Below are 13,637 nucleotides of genomic sequence, written 5' to 3'. Positions count from 1 at the left end.
TTGGAGCGGGAAAAGCTTTTCTTTAGTTTTTATGAATTTAATGTGTGGCCCAAGACAACTCTTCTTCCAGAGTGGCACAGAGAAGCCAAAAGGTTGGACATTTATGCAAGATCCACAGAATACTCAATTTCAAGAGTAAACTCTAAGCCAGGGATATGAAATAAATACTGTTGTGAGTAGAGATAAAGTTTCCATAACTATTCTTGAGGAGCTCAACCATTACTGACTACTAGCAGGACTGTTGGACAGACTACCATGGCTGCAGGAGTTTTGCCTCAGAATGAACAACCGTATTCTACTTTGGTGATTAACAATGGGCATGATGAAAACACGAAAGGGTAAAGATTTCATAGAAAATTTCAAACATTCACAGAAGTATACAGAGTAAAATAAAGGGGGTGCAGAGCATGATGGCGGACAGGACAGATGTGTAGCCCACCTCTCCCAAGCCATCAGGAGACCTGCCCCCCCAGGATTCCAGATTCTTGGGTGAACACTCCAGAGGTGCAGACAGGACCTGGACTGCAGCTGGCAGTGCTGACTCTGTAGCAAAGGAGCGAGAACATGATGGTCGGCTAAGAGGGAATTACACTGGAGCGGTGGTGCCCTGAGGTGCAGAGCAACAGCCATCTTCAGCAATAACAAGGCCCACCCCCAGATATCCCATAGCCTCTCCTCCTGTCTTCCTGGACAACCAGATGAGGCCAAGCATCTTCTCAGATGGCAACCACCATGGAACAGACCTGGGACTGAAACACAGGCCCCGTGAGTAAAGGGTTTGCCGGAGGTGGCACTGACCTGGGTGGAACACGGGGACTAGAAAACACACCCGCAGAGCCGGGAAACTCACAGGGTGGGGCTGATCCAGAGGACCGCTTTATTGAGCCTAAGACGCACCTGGCCCTCAGGGGATCACCAGCCTATAGACAAAGGAGGCCAAGAGGCTACAGCCAACAACTGATCGTGCTGTGAATACAAACCCGCAGGACTAAAGACAGGGCCTGAAGCACAGGTTCTAGGAACTCAAATCAGCCTCTCCTCTGCAGAAGAATAAAGCAGGGTCAGAAACAAACTCCCACAGGGTTGTTCCGTTCACCCAGTAACATAAACTAAGGGTGGGGCTGGAACTGAGTGAACACCTCCAGCCTCCATCAAGTGCCCAAGGTTGACAGGCCACACCACCCCCTGCTGGATAAAGACAGAGAGTAGCGGCCTAGACGAGCAGACACAGATTACCCTGTGACTTAGGCAGGTGCAAACACCTGGAGTATCTGCTTACTGCAGACAACTGACTGGGTCACAGCCCTGTGGTGCTAGCCGTGACTAGGTGTGACAGAGCTGCAAGGTGGGGAAGGCGGCATCAATCTTCCCAGACTGATCTATTTACTGGGTGGCTCTTCCTGACTCCACGCAGCACTGGAGCAAGCCATATTAGAGCAGTCACCAGACCCCTGTGATCCAGTTCCCAGGGACCTCTTGAAATCTCCCACCCAAGGCAGCTGCTGACTGAGACAATTGATTTGGATCTTTTGAACTGAGCCACTCACCTGGGGGACTATCCGGGTGGTGCCCTGGGTGTGTAGTTGAAGGAAGGTTTGATTTTCCTTTTCCATTTGTTGCCTGTGGTGGGTGGGGTGACTTAATTGCTGGTATTTCTCCACAGCTGAGACTTCAACCCAGAGTAACTGTTTCACTAGGGTCAAATAGAAACCAGCTGAAAACAAGACAGAACCACTTAGCCCCTCTACACCAAACAGGGCCCCAGTTTCTCAGGCCACAGCACTGTACGGGTCCTCAACAAAACACCAGGGGAGAAATCAAAGGGAGTAAAACAATCATGGGGCAGAATCAGTGGAAAACCTCTGGTAACATGAATAACCAGAATAGATCAACCCCCCCAAGGAAAGATACGGCAGACGTAATTGAAGATCCCATTCACAAACAACTGGCTGAGATGTCAGAAATTGAATTCAGAATTTGCATGGCAAACAAGATTAACAAAATGGAACTAGGAATTCGTGGAGAAATTCAAAAGCTGTCTCAAGAATTTAACAAATTTAAAAACAAAACCACCAAAGACTTAGACACACTGAAGCAAGACTTTACAGCCCTCAAAGATATGAAAAATACAGTAGAATTGTTTAGCAACAGAATGGACCAAGCAGAAGAAAGGATCTCCGACACTGAAGATAAAGCCTTTGAACGCTCCCATACTCTCAAAGAGGAAGAGAAATGGAGAGCAAAAATGGATCACTCTCTCAGAGAGCTCTGGGATAACTCGAAGAAGGCAAATATCCAACTCATAGGAATTCCTGAAACAGATGAAGTGGCCTCAATGGGTGCAGAGGCCCTTCTGCATGAAATTATGAAAGAGAATTTTCCAGACATGCCTAGAGAAACTGAAATTCAGATAGCAGATAGCTTCAGAACCCCAGCACGACTCAACCCCAATAAGACATCCCCCAGGCATATCATAATTAACTTCACTAAAGTTAATATGAAGGAGAAAATTCTCAAAACGGCCAGGTGAAAGAAAACTATTACCTTCAAAGGGAAGAACATTAGAATGACTGCAGATCTCTCTGCTGAAACTTTTCAAGCCAGAAGAGGGTGGTCATCAACGTTTAATCTCCTCAAGCAAAACAACTTTCAACCCCAGATCTTGTACCCAGATAAAATGAGTTTCACTTATGATGGAGAAATTAAATACTTTAATGACATTCATATGCTAAAGAAATTTGCCATAACCAAACCAGCTCTTCAGGATATTCTTAGACCTATCCTCCATAATAACCAACCCAATCCTCTACCACAAAAGTAAACTCACTCACAAACTTCTGATCAAACTCCAACTTCCACAATGGCAAAAGGATTAAAAATGCCCATTGGACTTTCAAAAAACTCAATACCCAAAATTTCACCAAACTTATCAATACTCTCCATTAATGCGAATGGCTTAAACTGCCCTCTAAAGACACATAGGTTATCTGACTGGATACAAAAACTCAGACCAGACATTTGTTGCATACAAGAGTCACATCTTAACTTAAAAGACAAATACAGACTCAGGGTGAAAGGATGGTCATCCTTATTTCAGGCAAATGGTAACCAGAAAAAAGCAGGTGTTGCAATTTTATTTGCGGATACAATAGGCTTTAAACGAACAAAAGTAAGGAAGGACAAGAATGGTCACTTCATATTTGTTAAGGGTAAGACTCAATATGATGAGATTTCAATTATTAATATCTATGCACCCAACCAGAATGCACCTCAATTTATAAGAGAAACTCTAACAAACATGAGCATCTTGATTTCCTCCAACTCTATAATAGTCGGAGATTTTAACACTGCTTTGGCAGGGATGGATCGATCCTCCAACAAAAAGCTGAGTAAAGAAATTCTAGATTTAAATCTAACCATCCAGCATTTAGATTAGCAGACATCTACAGAACATTTCATCCCAACAAAACTGAATACACATACTTCTCATCAGCCCCCGGAACTTACTCCAAAATCAATCACATCTTAGGTCACAAGTCTAACCTCAGTAAATTTAAAGGAATAGAAATTATTCCATGCATCTTCTCGGACCATCATGGAATAAGAGTTGAACACAATAACAACAGGAATCTGCATACTCATACAAAAACATGGAAGTTACATAACCTTATGCTGAATGATAGCTGGGTCAGAGATGAGACCAAGAAGGAAATTGCCAAATTTGTGGAACAAAATGACAACGAAGACATGAACTATCAGAACCTCTGGGACACAACAAAGGCAGTTCTAAGAGGGAAATTTATAGCACTGCAAGCCTTCCTCAGGAGAACGGAAAGAGAGGATGTAAGCAACTTAATGGGACATTGCAAGAGACTAGAAATGGAAGAACACTCCAACCCCAAACCCAGTAGAAGAAAAGAAATAACCAAAATCAGAGCAGAACTAAATGAAATTGAAAACAAAAGAATACAACAGATCAATAAATCAAAAAGCTGGTTTTTTGAAAAGGTCAACAAAACAGATAAACCTTTGGCCAACCTAATCAGGAAAAAAAGAGTAAAATCCCTAATCTCATCAATCAGAAATAACAAAGACAAAATAACAACAGACTCCTCAGAAATCAAAAAAATCCTTAATGAATATTACAAGAAACTTTACTCTCAGAAATACAAAAATCTGAAGGAAATTGACCATTACTTGGAAGCATGTCACCTTCCAAGACTTAACCAAAAATCAAGTGGAAATGTTGAACAGGCCCATATCAAGTTCGGAAATAACATCAACCATACAAAATCTCCCCAAAAAGAAAAGCCCGGGACCAGATAGTTTTACATCAGAATTCTACCAAACCTTTAAAGGGGAATTAGTACCTATATTACTCAACCTGTTCCAAAAGGTAGAAAAAGAAGAAAGAGTACCCAACACGTTCTATAAAGCAAACCCTGATCCCCAAACCAGGAAAAGACCCAAGAAGAAAAGAAAATTATAGAACAATATCACTAATGGATATAGATGCAAAAATATTCAACAAGATCCTAACACACAGAATCCAGCAACATATCAAACAAATCATACATCATGACCAAGTCGGTTTTATCCCAGGGTCTCAAGGCTGGTTCAATATATGTAATTCAGCACATAAACAAATTAAAAAACAAAAAACATATGATTCTCTCAATTGATGCAGAAAAAGCTTTTGATAAACATCCAACATCCCTTCTTGATCAGAACACTTAAGGAAATTGGTATAGAAGGGACATTTCTTAAACTGATAGAGGCCATCTACAGCAAACCCACAGCCAATATCATATTGAATGGAGTTAAATTGGAATCATTTCCACTCAGATCAGGAACCAGACAAGGCTGCCCATTGTCTCCATTGCTCTTTAACATTGTAATGGAAGTTTTAGCCACCGCAATTAGGGAAGAAAAGGCGATCAAGGGTATCCACATAGGGTCAGAAGAGATCAAACTTTCGCTCTTCGCAATGATATGATTGTGTATCTGGAAAATACTAGGGACTCTACTACAAAACTCTTAGAAGTGATCAAGGAATACAGCAGTGTCTCAGGTTACAAAATCAACATTCATAAATCGGTAGCCTTTATATATATATACCAACAATAGTCAAGTTGAAAAAACAATTAAGGACTCTATCCCATTCACAGTAGTGACAAAGAAGATGAAATACTTGGGAGTTTATCTAACAAAGGACGTGAAAGATCTATATAAAGAGAACTATGAAACTCTAAGAAAAGAGATAGCTGAGAATGTTAACAAATGGAAAAATATACCATGCTCATGGTTGGGAAGAATCAACATTGTTAAAATGTCCATCGTACCCAAAGCAATATATAATTTCAACGCAATCCCCATTAAAGCTCCACTGTCATACTTTAAAGATCTTGAAAAAACAATACTTCGTTTTATATGGAATCAGAAAAAAACCTCTAATAGCCAAGACATTACTCAAAAATAAAAACAAAGCAGGAGGAATCACCCTGCCAGACCTCAGACTATACTACAAATCGATAGTGATCAAAACAGCATGGTATTGGCACAAAAACAGAGAATTAGATGTCTGGAACAGAATAGAGAACCAAGAGATGAATCCAGCTAATTACCGTTATTTAATCTTTGACAAGCCAATTAAAAACATTCAATGGGGAAAAGATTCCCTATTTAACAAATGGTGCTGGGTGAACTGGCTGGCAACCTGTAGAAGACTGAAACTAAACCCACATCTCTCAGTATTAACCAAGATAGACTCTCACTGGATTAAAGATTTAAACCTAAGACATGAAACTATAAAAATACTAGAAGAGACTGCAGGGAAAACCCTTGAAGAAATTGGGTTGGGTGAGTTTTTCATGAGAAGGACCCCCTGGGCAATAGAAGCTGCTTCAAAAATACACTACTGGGACTTGATCAAACTAAAAAGGTTCTGCACAGCGAAGAACACAGTAAGCAAAGCAAGCAAACAGCCCTCAGAATGGGAAAAGATATTTGCAGGTTATGTCTCTGACAAAGGTTTAATAACTAGAATCCACAGAGAACTCAAACGCATTAGCAAGAATAGAACAAGGGATCCCATCGCAGGCTGGGCAAGGGATTTGAAGAGAAACTTCTCTGAAGAAGACAGGCGCACGGCCTTCAGACATATGAAAAAATGCTCATCATCTTTAATCATCAGAGAAATGCAAATCAAAACTACTTTGAGATATCATCTAACTCCAGTGAGACTAGCCTACATCACAAAATCCCAAGACCAGAGATGTTGGCGCAGATGTGGAGAAAAGGGAACACTTTTGCACTGCTGGTGGGAAAGCAAATTAATACAGTCCTTTTGGAAAGAGATATGGAGAACACTTAGACATCTAAAAATAGATCTGCCATTCAATCCTGTAATCCCTCTACTGGGCATATACCCAGAAGACCAAAAATCACATCATAACAAAGATATTTGTATCAAAATGTTTATTACAGCCCTATTCATAATTGCTAAGTCATGGAAAAAGCCCAAGTGCCCATCGATCCACAAATGGATTAATAAATTGTGGTATATGTACACCATGGAATATTATGCAGCCTTAAGAAAAGATGGAGACTTTACCTCTTTCATGTTTACATGGATGGAGCTGGAACATATTCTTCTTAGTAAAGTGTCTCAAGAATGGAAGAAAAAGTACCCAATGTACTCACCCTTATTATGAAACTAATGTAGGACCTTCACATGAAAGCTATAACCCAGTTACAACCTAAGAATAGGGAGAAGGGGGAAAGGGAGGGGAGGGAGGGGGGAGGTAAGTGGAGGGAGGGGGATTAACGGGATTACACCTGTGGTGCATCTTACAAGGGTATATGTGAATCTTAGTAAATGTGGAATGTAAAGGTCTTAGCAAAATAACTAAGAAAATGCCACGAAAGCTATGTTAGCTAGTGTGATGAAAATGTGTCAAACGGTCTATGAACCAAGTGTATGGTGCCCCATAATCATACTAATGCACACAGCTATGATTTAATAAAAAAATAAATAAAAAAATAAAAGAAAATATAGTGAGTATTTTTTACAGTATAGTTTTACCTCAATAATTACAGCAAGACCGCAATGTGTTATTTTTTGTGAAGTTCCATCAGCCAAATCTATGAAGTCAAACAAAAAGTTAAAAAGCCATTTTGATAGCAAGCATCTGAGCTTTGCTGGCAAGGATACCAACTATTTTAGAAGCAAAGGTGATGGACTCAAGAAAACCAGACCTGGCACTGGTGACAAGTACCACAAACAAAACGTAAAAGCCATTGAAGCTTCATATTTGGTGGCACTAAGAATCCCAGAACTATGAAATCTCAGACCATTGCTGAGGATTTACTGTTGCCAGTGGCCAAAGACATTGTTCGAGTTATGATCAGAGACGAATGTGTTACAAAATTGAGTGCAATTTCCTCATCTAATGACACTGTCCACAGAAGAATAGATGACATGTCTGCTGATATTCTTGATCAGGTCATCCAGGAAATTATATCTGCTCCACTCCCAATACTTAGTATCCAGCTTGATGAATCTATACTTGTTGCAAATTGTTCACAGTTACTGGTTTACATGAGGTATATTAATGATGGCAACTTTAAAGATGAGTTTCTTTTTTGCAAACCTCTTGAAACGACAACTACTGCACATGATGTATTTGACACAGTTGGCTCATTTCTGAAAAAGCCTAAGATCTCTTGGGAAGAGGTTTGTGGTGTTTGCACAGATGGTGCCCCAGCTATGCTAGGATGTCGATCTGGATTTCGATGTTTGGTAGTGAATGAGTCACCAAAAGTCGTTGGAACTCACTGTTGGATTCATCAGCAAATATTAACAACAAGGATGCTGCCACAGGAGTTATAAGAAATAATGAAAAGCATCATAAGTTCTGTCAATTTTGTAAAGGCAAGCACTTTAAACAGTCTACTGTTTTTGCAACTGTGGAACAAGGTGGATGCGCCAAACAAAGCTCTGCTATTTCATACTGAAGTGAGATGGCTGTTGAGAGGAAAAGTTTTAAAATGTGTTTTTGAGCTTCATGATGAACTCAAAACGTTTTTTAATCAGAAAGCAAGACCACAGTTCGAAGCACTTTTCAGTGATAAAAAGTGAACTGCAGAAAATAGCTTACTTGGTTGACATCTTTGCCATCTTGAATGAGTTAAATTTATCACTGCAAGGACCAAATGTAGCATGCCTTGATTTATCTAAAAAGATCCAATCATTCCAAATGAAACTTCAGCTTTGGCAAAAAAAAAAAATTGGATGAAAATAAAATTTACATATTGCTTACCTTAACTGCTTTCTTTGAGGAACATGACATTGAACTAGCCAAAAGGATTATGATAATTTCTGTGAAAGAACACTTGTTCCTGCTTGCAGACGAAATTTCATTGTACTTTCCAAATCTACCTGACACCCCATTTGCACTGGTCAGAAGCCCGTTCAAACTCAAAGTTGAAGATGTTCCTGAGACAGCACAAGAGGAGTTCATTGAACTTATTAACAGCAATGCAGCGAGAACTGATTTCTCTACAATTCCAGTTACAAAATTCTGAATCAAGTGTTTGCAGTCACATCCTGTTCTGTCTGGAGATGGTGTTGCGCCTTCTTCTTCCATTTCCAACAACATATCTTTGTGAAACAGGGTTTTCCAGCTTGTTGGTTATCAAGTTTAAATACAGAAGTAGACTTGTTGTGGAAGATGATCTTTGTTGTACTCTTACAAAGACTGCCCTGATAACTTCTGATCTGGTGAGAAAGAAACAATCTCAGCCTTCACACTGATGTTGGCTTTTTACGCATACATTGGCTTTTTACGCATACTGTCGCAAAATGTAGCAATATAGTTTACTGTTGTTATATTAAGACTGTTACCCATGCTACACCATGGGTCAAGACAAAATTTTATTTATTTGTAATTAGAAATAAACATTTCACAATATATAATTACATATTGTTTTGTGATTAATCACTACGCTTTAATTATGTTCAATTTGTAATAATGAAGATACAACCTGCATATCAGATATTTACATTATGATTCATAACAGTAGCAAAATTACAGTTATGAAGTAGCAACGAAAATAATTTTATGGTTGGGGGTCACCACAAGGTGAGGAACTGTATTAAAGGGTCATGGCATTAGGAAGGTTGAGAACCACCGGTTTAAATTGTAGGCTGTTTAATTTGCAAGACAGAACCATGAATAAGACAGTTGGAAGGCACCACTCTGAAATTAAAAAAAAAAAAAAAAAAAAGGCTGACCTCAAAAACTTCCTTCAAAGGAAGTATAATTAAATTGGATTTATTTGTAGGAAAATTTATGCCCCAGAGTATTCTCATAAACAATAGGACAATCATTACATTATTAGTGAAGTTTAAAAGATAAGCCCTGTCAGGGAAAGAGAAAAATAGAGCTCTAACAAAACCACTGTCATCCCAGGAATACTGTGGACACACCAAAACTATGCCTCCTTCAACCTGAAAAGTAATACCAGAGGCTGATGGGTACGTGCTGACTTCACTAAAATAATCCAGCCAGTCTCTAAACAAAGAAAGAAAGAAATGACAATAACAAGCTCCTGGTAGAGTATGAGGGCCAGTAACAAAAGGTGCGACAATGTTTTCTAAAACGTCCAGTTTTCAATAAAAATGTCTGAGGTGTGCAAAGAAACAAGAAAGTATAACCCACATAGCAGAAAGGGGCAGAAAAAGAATGCAACATGAATTGTAGTGAGAGCAACGAAATACTGGATTGGTTATAAAGTGACTTTCAATTAAACACCAGAACACGTTTATAGAACAAAAATAAACCATGAAAAAGACAGAAAAAGTATAATGACAATGCCACCTTGAATTCAAAATATCAATAAAGAGATAGGAATTACAAAAGAGAGCCAAATAGAAATGCAAAAAGAAGAAAAATACAGTAAATGAAAAGAAACAAAAACAAAAACAGGAGCTCCACAATAGATTGGAATTGACAGAGAGAAAAAGAAAACTTGAAGAGAGATTGGTAAGCAGTATGTGAACCTGTACACAGAGAGAATAAAATAATAAAGGGAGCCTCTGAGAAAACATTAAGGACATCAACATAGGTGTAAGTGGTATTCCAAAAGGAGAAAAGAAAAGGTAAGAAAAAAAATAGTCAATATATAGTGGCTAAAAGTTTCTCAGATGTATAATAATCTGCACATTAAGGAACAGCAACAAACTTCAAGCAGTATAAACACTGAATATTTACAAACAGACACATAACAATGAAAATTCTAAAATCAAAGATGAGGAGAAAATTGAAAGTGGCAAAAGAAAAAAATGACTCATTACTTATAAGAGAATTCCAACAAAATTCATAGCTAATTTCTCATCAGAAAAAAATTGAAGCCAACAATCGTGAAATTTTATATTTAAAGTGCTCAGAGGAAAAGAATGAAACAAAATAAAAACAAAATTGCCAACCAACACTTAAATGAAAGGTATACTATGTCCATAGATTAGTAGAATTGATGGTGTTAAAATGTCCATACTAACAAAGTGATCTACAGATTCAATGCAATCCCTATCAAAATACAAATAATATTTTTCACAGAAATAAGTAGAATAATCCTAAAATTTGTATGCAACCACAAAGGACCCTCCATAGTTAAATAAATCTTGAAAGAGGAAAAAAAAAAAAGCCTGGAGGCATCATACTACCTGACTTTAAAATAAACCACAAAGCTACAGTAACCAAAATATTATAGTGTTCACATAAAAAACCCAGACATATAAACAAATGGAAAAGAATAGAGAACCCAGAAATATAGAGAATTTAGAAATATATTCACAGCCAACTGATTTTTGACCAAAAGCCCCAAGACATATATTAAGGAACTTACAGTCACCACAATAAATGGTGCTGGGAAAACTAGATATTTACATGCAGAAGAATGAAACTAGATTCTTGTCTCTTCGTCGTACATAAAAATCAACTCAAAAGTGTACTAAAAACTTAAATGTGAGATGCAAAATTACAAAACTACTAGAAGAAATCATAGAAGAAAGGCTTCAGGATGTTGTCTGAACAAGGGATTTTTTATGGTTAGGATCTCAAAGGAACAAGCAACAAAAGCAAAAGTAGACAGATTTCATCAAACAAAAATTTCTGCACAACAAAGTAAACAGAGAGCAAAGACACAATCCATAAATGGGAAAATATATTTACAATCTGTGCTACTGACAAGAAGATAATAGTCAGAATATATAAGATATGCAACTCAATAGCAAAAAACAAAACAAAAAAATACAATGATTATAAATGGCCAAACATTTCAATGAGCATTTCTCAAAAAATAGAATACATACGGCTAACAAGTATTTGAAAAACATTGCTCAACCTCACTAATGACCAAGTTTATGCAAATTGAAAACACAATAAGATTTCACCTCACCCCAGAGAGAATAGCTGTTGCCAAAAACAAAAAATAACACATGCAGAGAGGATATAGAAAAAGGGAGCCTTTATTGTTAGTGAGAATGCAAATTAGTACAGCTATTATAAACAACAGCATGATGATTTTTCAATAAAAAGTGAAAATACACCTACTCTATTATCCAAAAATACCCTTACTCGGGGTATCTATCCAACAGAAGTAAAATCAGATGTTAAATTATGGGAGATGTTTTAGAAAAAAAAAATGTGTTCTATGTTCAAATATGCTTGGAAAACGTTCAGTTTGATACCATCCTCCTCAGATAATGAAAATGGCATTAAAAGGATGTTATTTAGTATTGGTTTATCAAGATGATAATGAACTTTGTTCATATAACACTTTAAAATGGACTGAAGAAAAGAAGATTATAGGCATTTTTCTGGTCAGATATCTCAAACTTATATCTGTGTCTTATGCTGAATTCAGATCATGAACCTCCATTTCCTTCTGAAGCTGGAGAGATGATATTTTTTCTGCTTTCATCTTGAATTTAATTAGAGTAAACATTTTTTCAAGGAAAGTATTATACAAGTATTATAAACATATTACATACTTTTTAAAACTCCTATAATTGAATATGTTCAGAGTATACTAAAAACAAGAAAAAAAGGAAAGCTGACTGTATATTCATCTCAAGCTGTTAAATCCTATCTCTCACTGTGAAATCCCATCACTAACATGAACCACAGCACCAAAAGAATTGAAATAGGTATTTCTATTCTCACTTTTCATGAATAACAGAAGCTCAAAACATATTAGATATTTTCACATAACTCCATAAATCTGGGGTTGAGACATAGATCCTATGACTTACTATTTTGCCTAATCAACCATACTTCCTTTGGTGTTATTGGTCTAGTAATCAGGGGTCCTCAAACTTTTTAAATAGGGGGCCAATTCACTGTCTCTCAGACCATGGGAGGGCTGGACTATAGTTTAAAGAAAAAAAAAAAGCTATGAACAAATTCCTATGCACACTGCACATATCTTATTTTGAAGTAAAAAAACAAAACGGGAACAAATACAATCACACTGCCTCATGTGGCCCCTGGGCAGCAGTTTGAGGACCCCTGGCAAGCAAGTTATAAATAGCCCTATGTATTAGAAACAGTTTTAAGCAACAACATTTTTCTCTCAATACCAACTAGAATGTTGTCATTAAAAGATGGGATCCAGATTTTCTAACATGTCTTCATCCTTGTTACAAAATTTGATCCAAAGGAAAGCTTAATGTAACTCTTACAAGACACGAAAACACTTCCTAGACTAGTCCATTTTTTTGTTTCACAGTGCCACGCGTTAAGTATCTGCTAGTAAAGAAACAAGGACTTGGGAATCAGATGCTTGAGTTTGTGTGCTTTCAGAAAAATCCTCTAGATCTTTGTAAGCCTCATTTCCTAGACTCTCCCTGTAAAGGACACATGAAATGACTGTAAAATCACTTCAAAAAGTTAAAACATGATAACAGTGCAATGAATGAGCATTGATACTCTTCAGGCCTTTCCTCATCTCCTGACGGGTGAAACATGGTCTGCTGGGTGGTTTATGTTATTTAATACCTTCTCCTCTGCCATTCCTGTCCATTTGCAGTGCTTACTTTCACTCCTTGCCTTCACAGAAGCACAGACCTTCCATGGCATATCTTGAGCATGTAGGGACACTCATTGTGGCAAGAGAAGCAGGGTTGTCTGAGGTTGGTTACCTAAGAATGCCGCTCCCAAACCAGCATTTCTTGGGATATGAGGCTTTCTCCCCACAGTGGGAGTGTTGCATGACCAGAGACGGGAGAATACAGCAGCTTTGCCGCGGGTGCAAGCTCGCTCCTGCAATTATTAAAGGTAAACAAGAAACACATGGAAGTGCTACAACTTTCCGAAAATCCTTGGGACTCCCAGTAATTGGGCAGTTGACCTTTCCCAACAGTCTCCAGAGATCTGCAGGATCCTCAACTCAGATAGCTGCTTGCCTTGCTCAGACATAATAAGGCCATTCTCAAGCTCTGCTTGAGAGAGAGAAAGAGGAGAGCCTTCTTCCAGAGCACAGCTGTGGTGTGCGGGCCAGGACCAAGCCCATACCTCTGAAGACTGGTAACTACATGCTCCCTTATAACCCCTTTCTTGACCTGTAAAGTTTCC

At 38.2% G+C, this 13,637-nt stretch overlaps 1 pseudogene; it reads left to right on the top strand.

The window, feature by feature from the left end:
- The first annotated feature begins 255 nt into the window (after positions 1-255).
- LOC128598302 (SCAN domain-containing protein 3-like) lies at positions 256-8,815 on the top strand (annotated as a pseudogene).
- Positions 8,816-13,637: the final 4,822 nt, after the last annotated feature.

This window comes from Nycticebus coucang, chromosome 11 (assembly GCF_027406575.1).
Source record: "Nycticebus coucang isolate mNycCou1 chromosome 11, mNycCou1.pri, whole genome shotgun sequence".
NCBI classification, from domain to species: domain Eukaryota; kingdom Metazoa; phylum Chordata; class Mammalia; order Primates; family Lorisidae; genus Nycticebus; species Nycticebus coucang.
The sequence above is the reverse complement of the archived record's forward strand: the minus strand, read 5'-3'. Positions and strand labels throughout refer to the sequence as shown.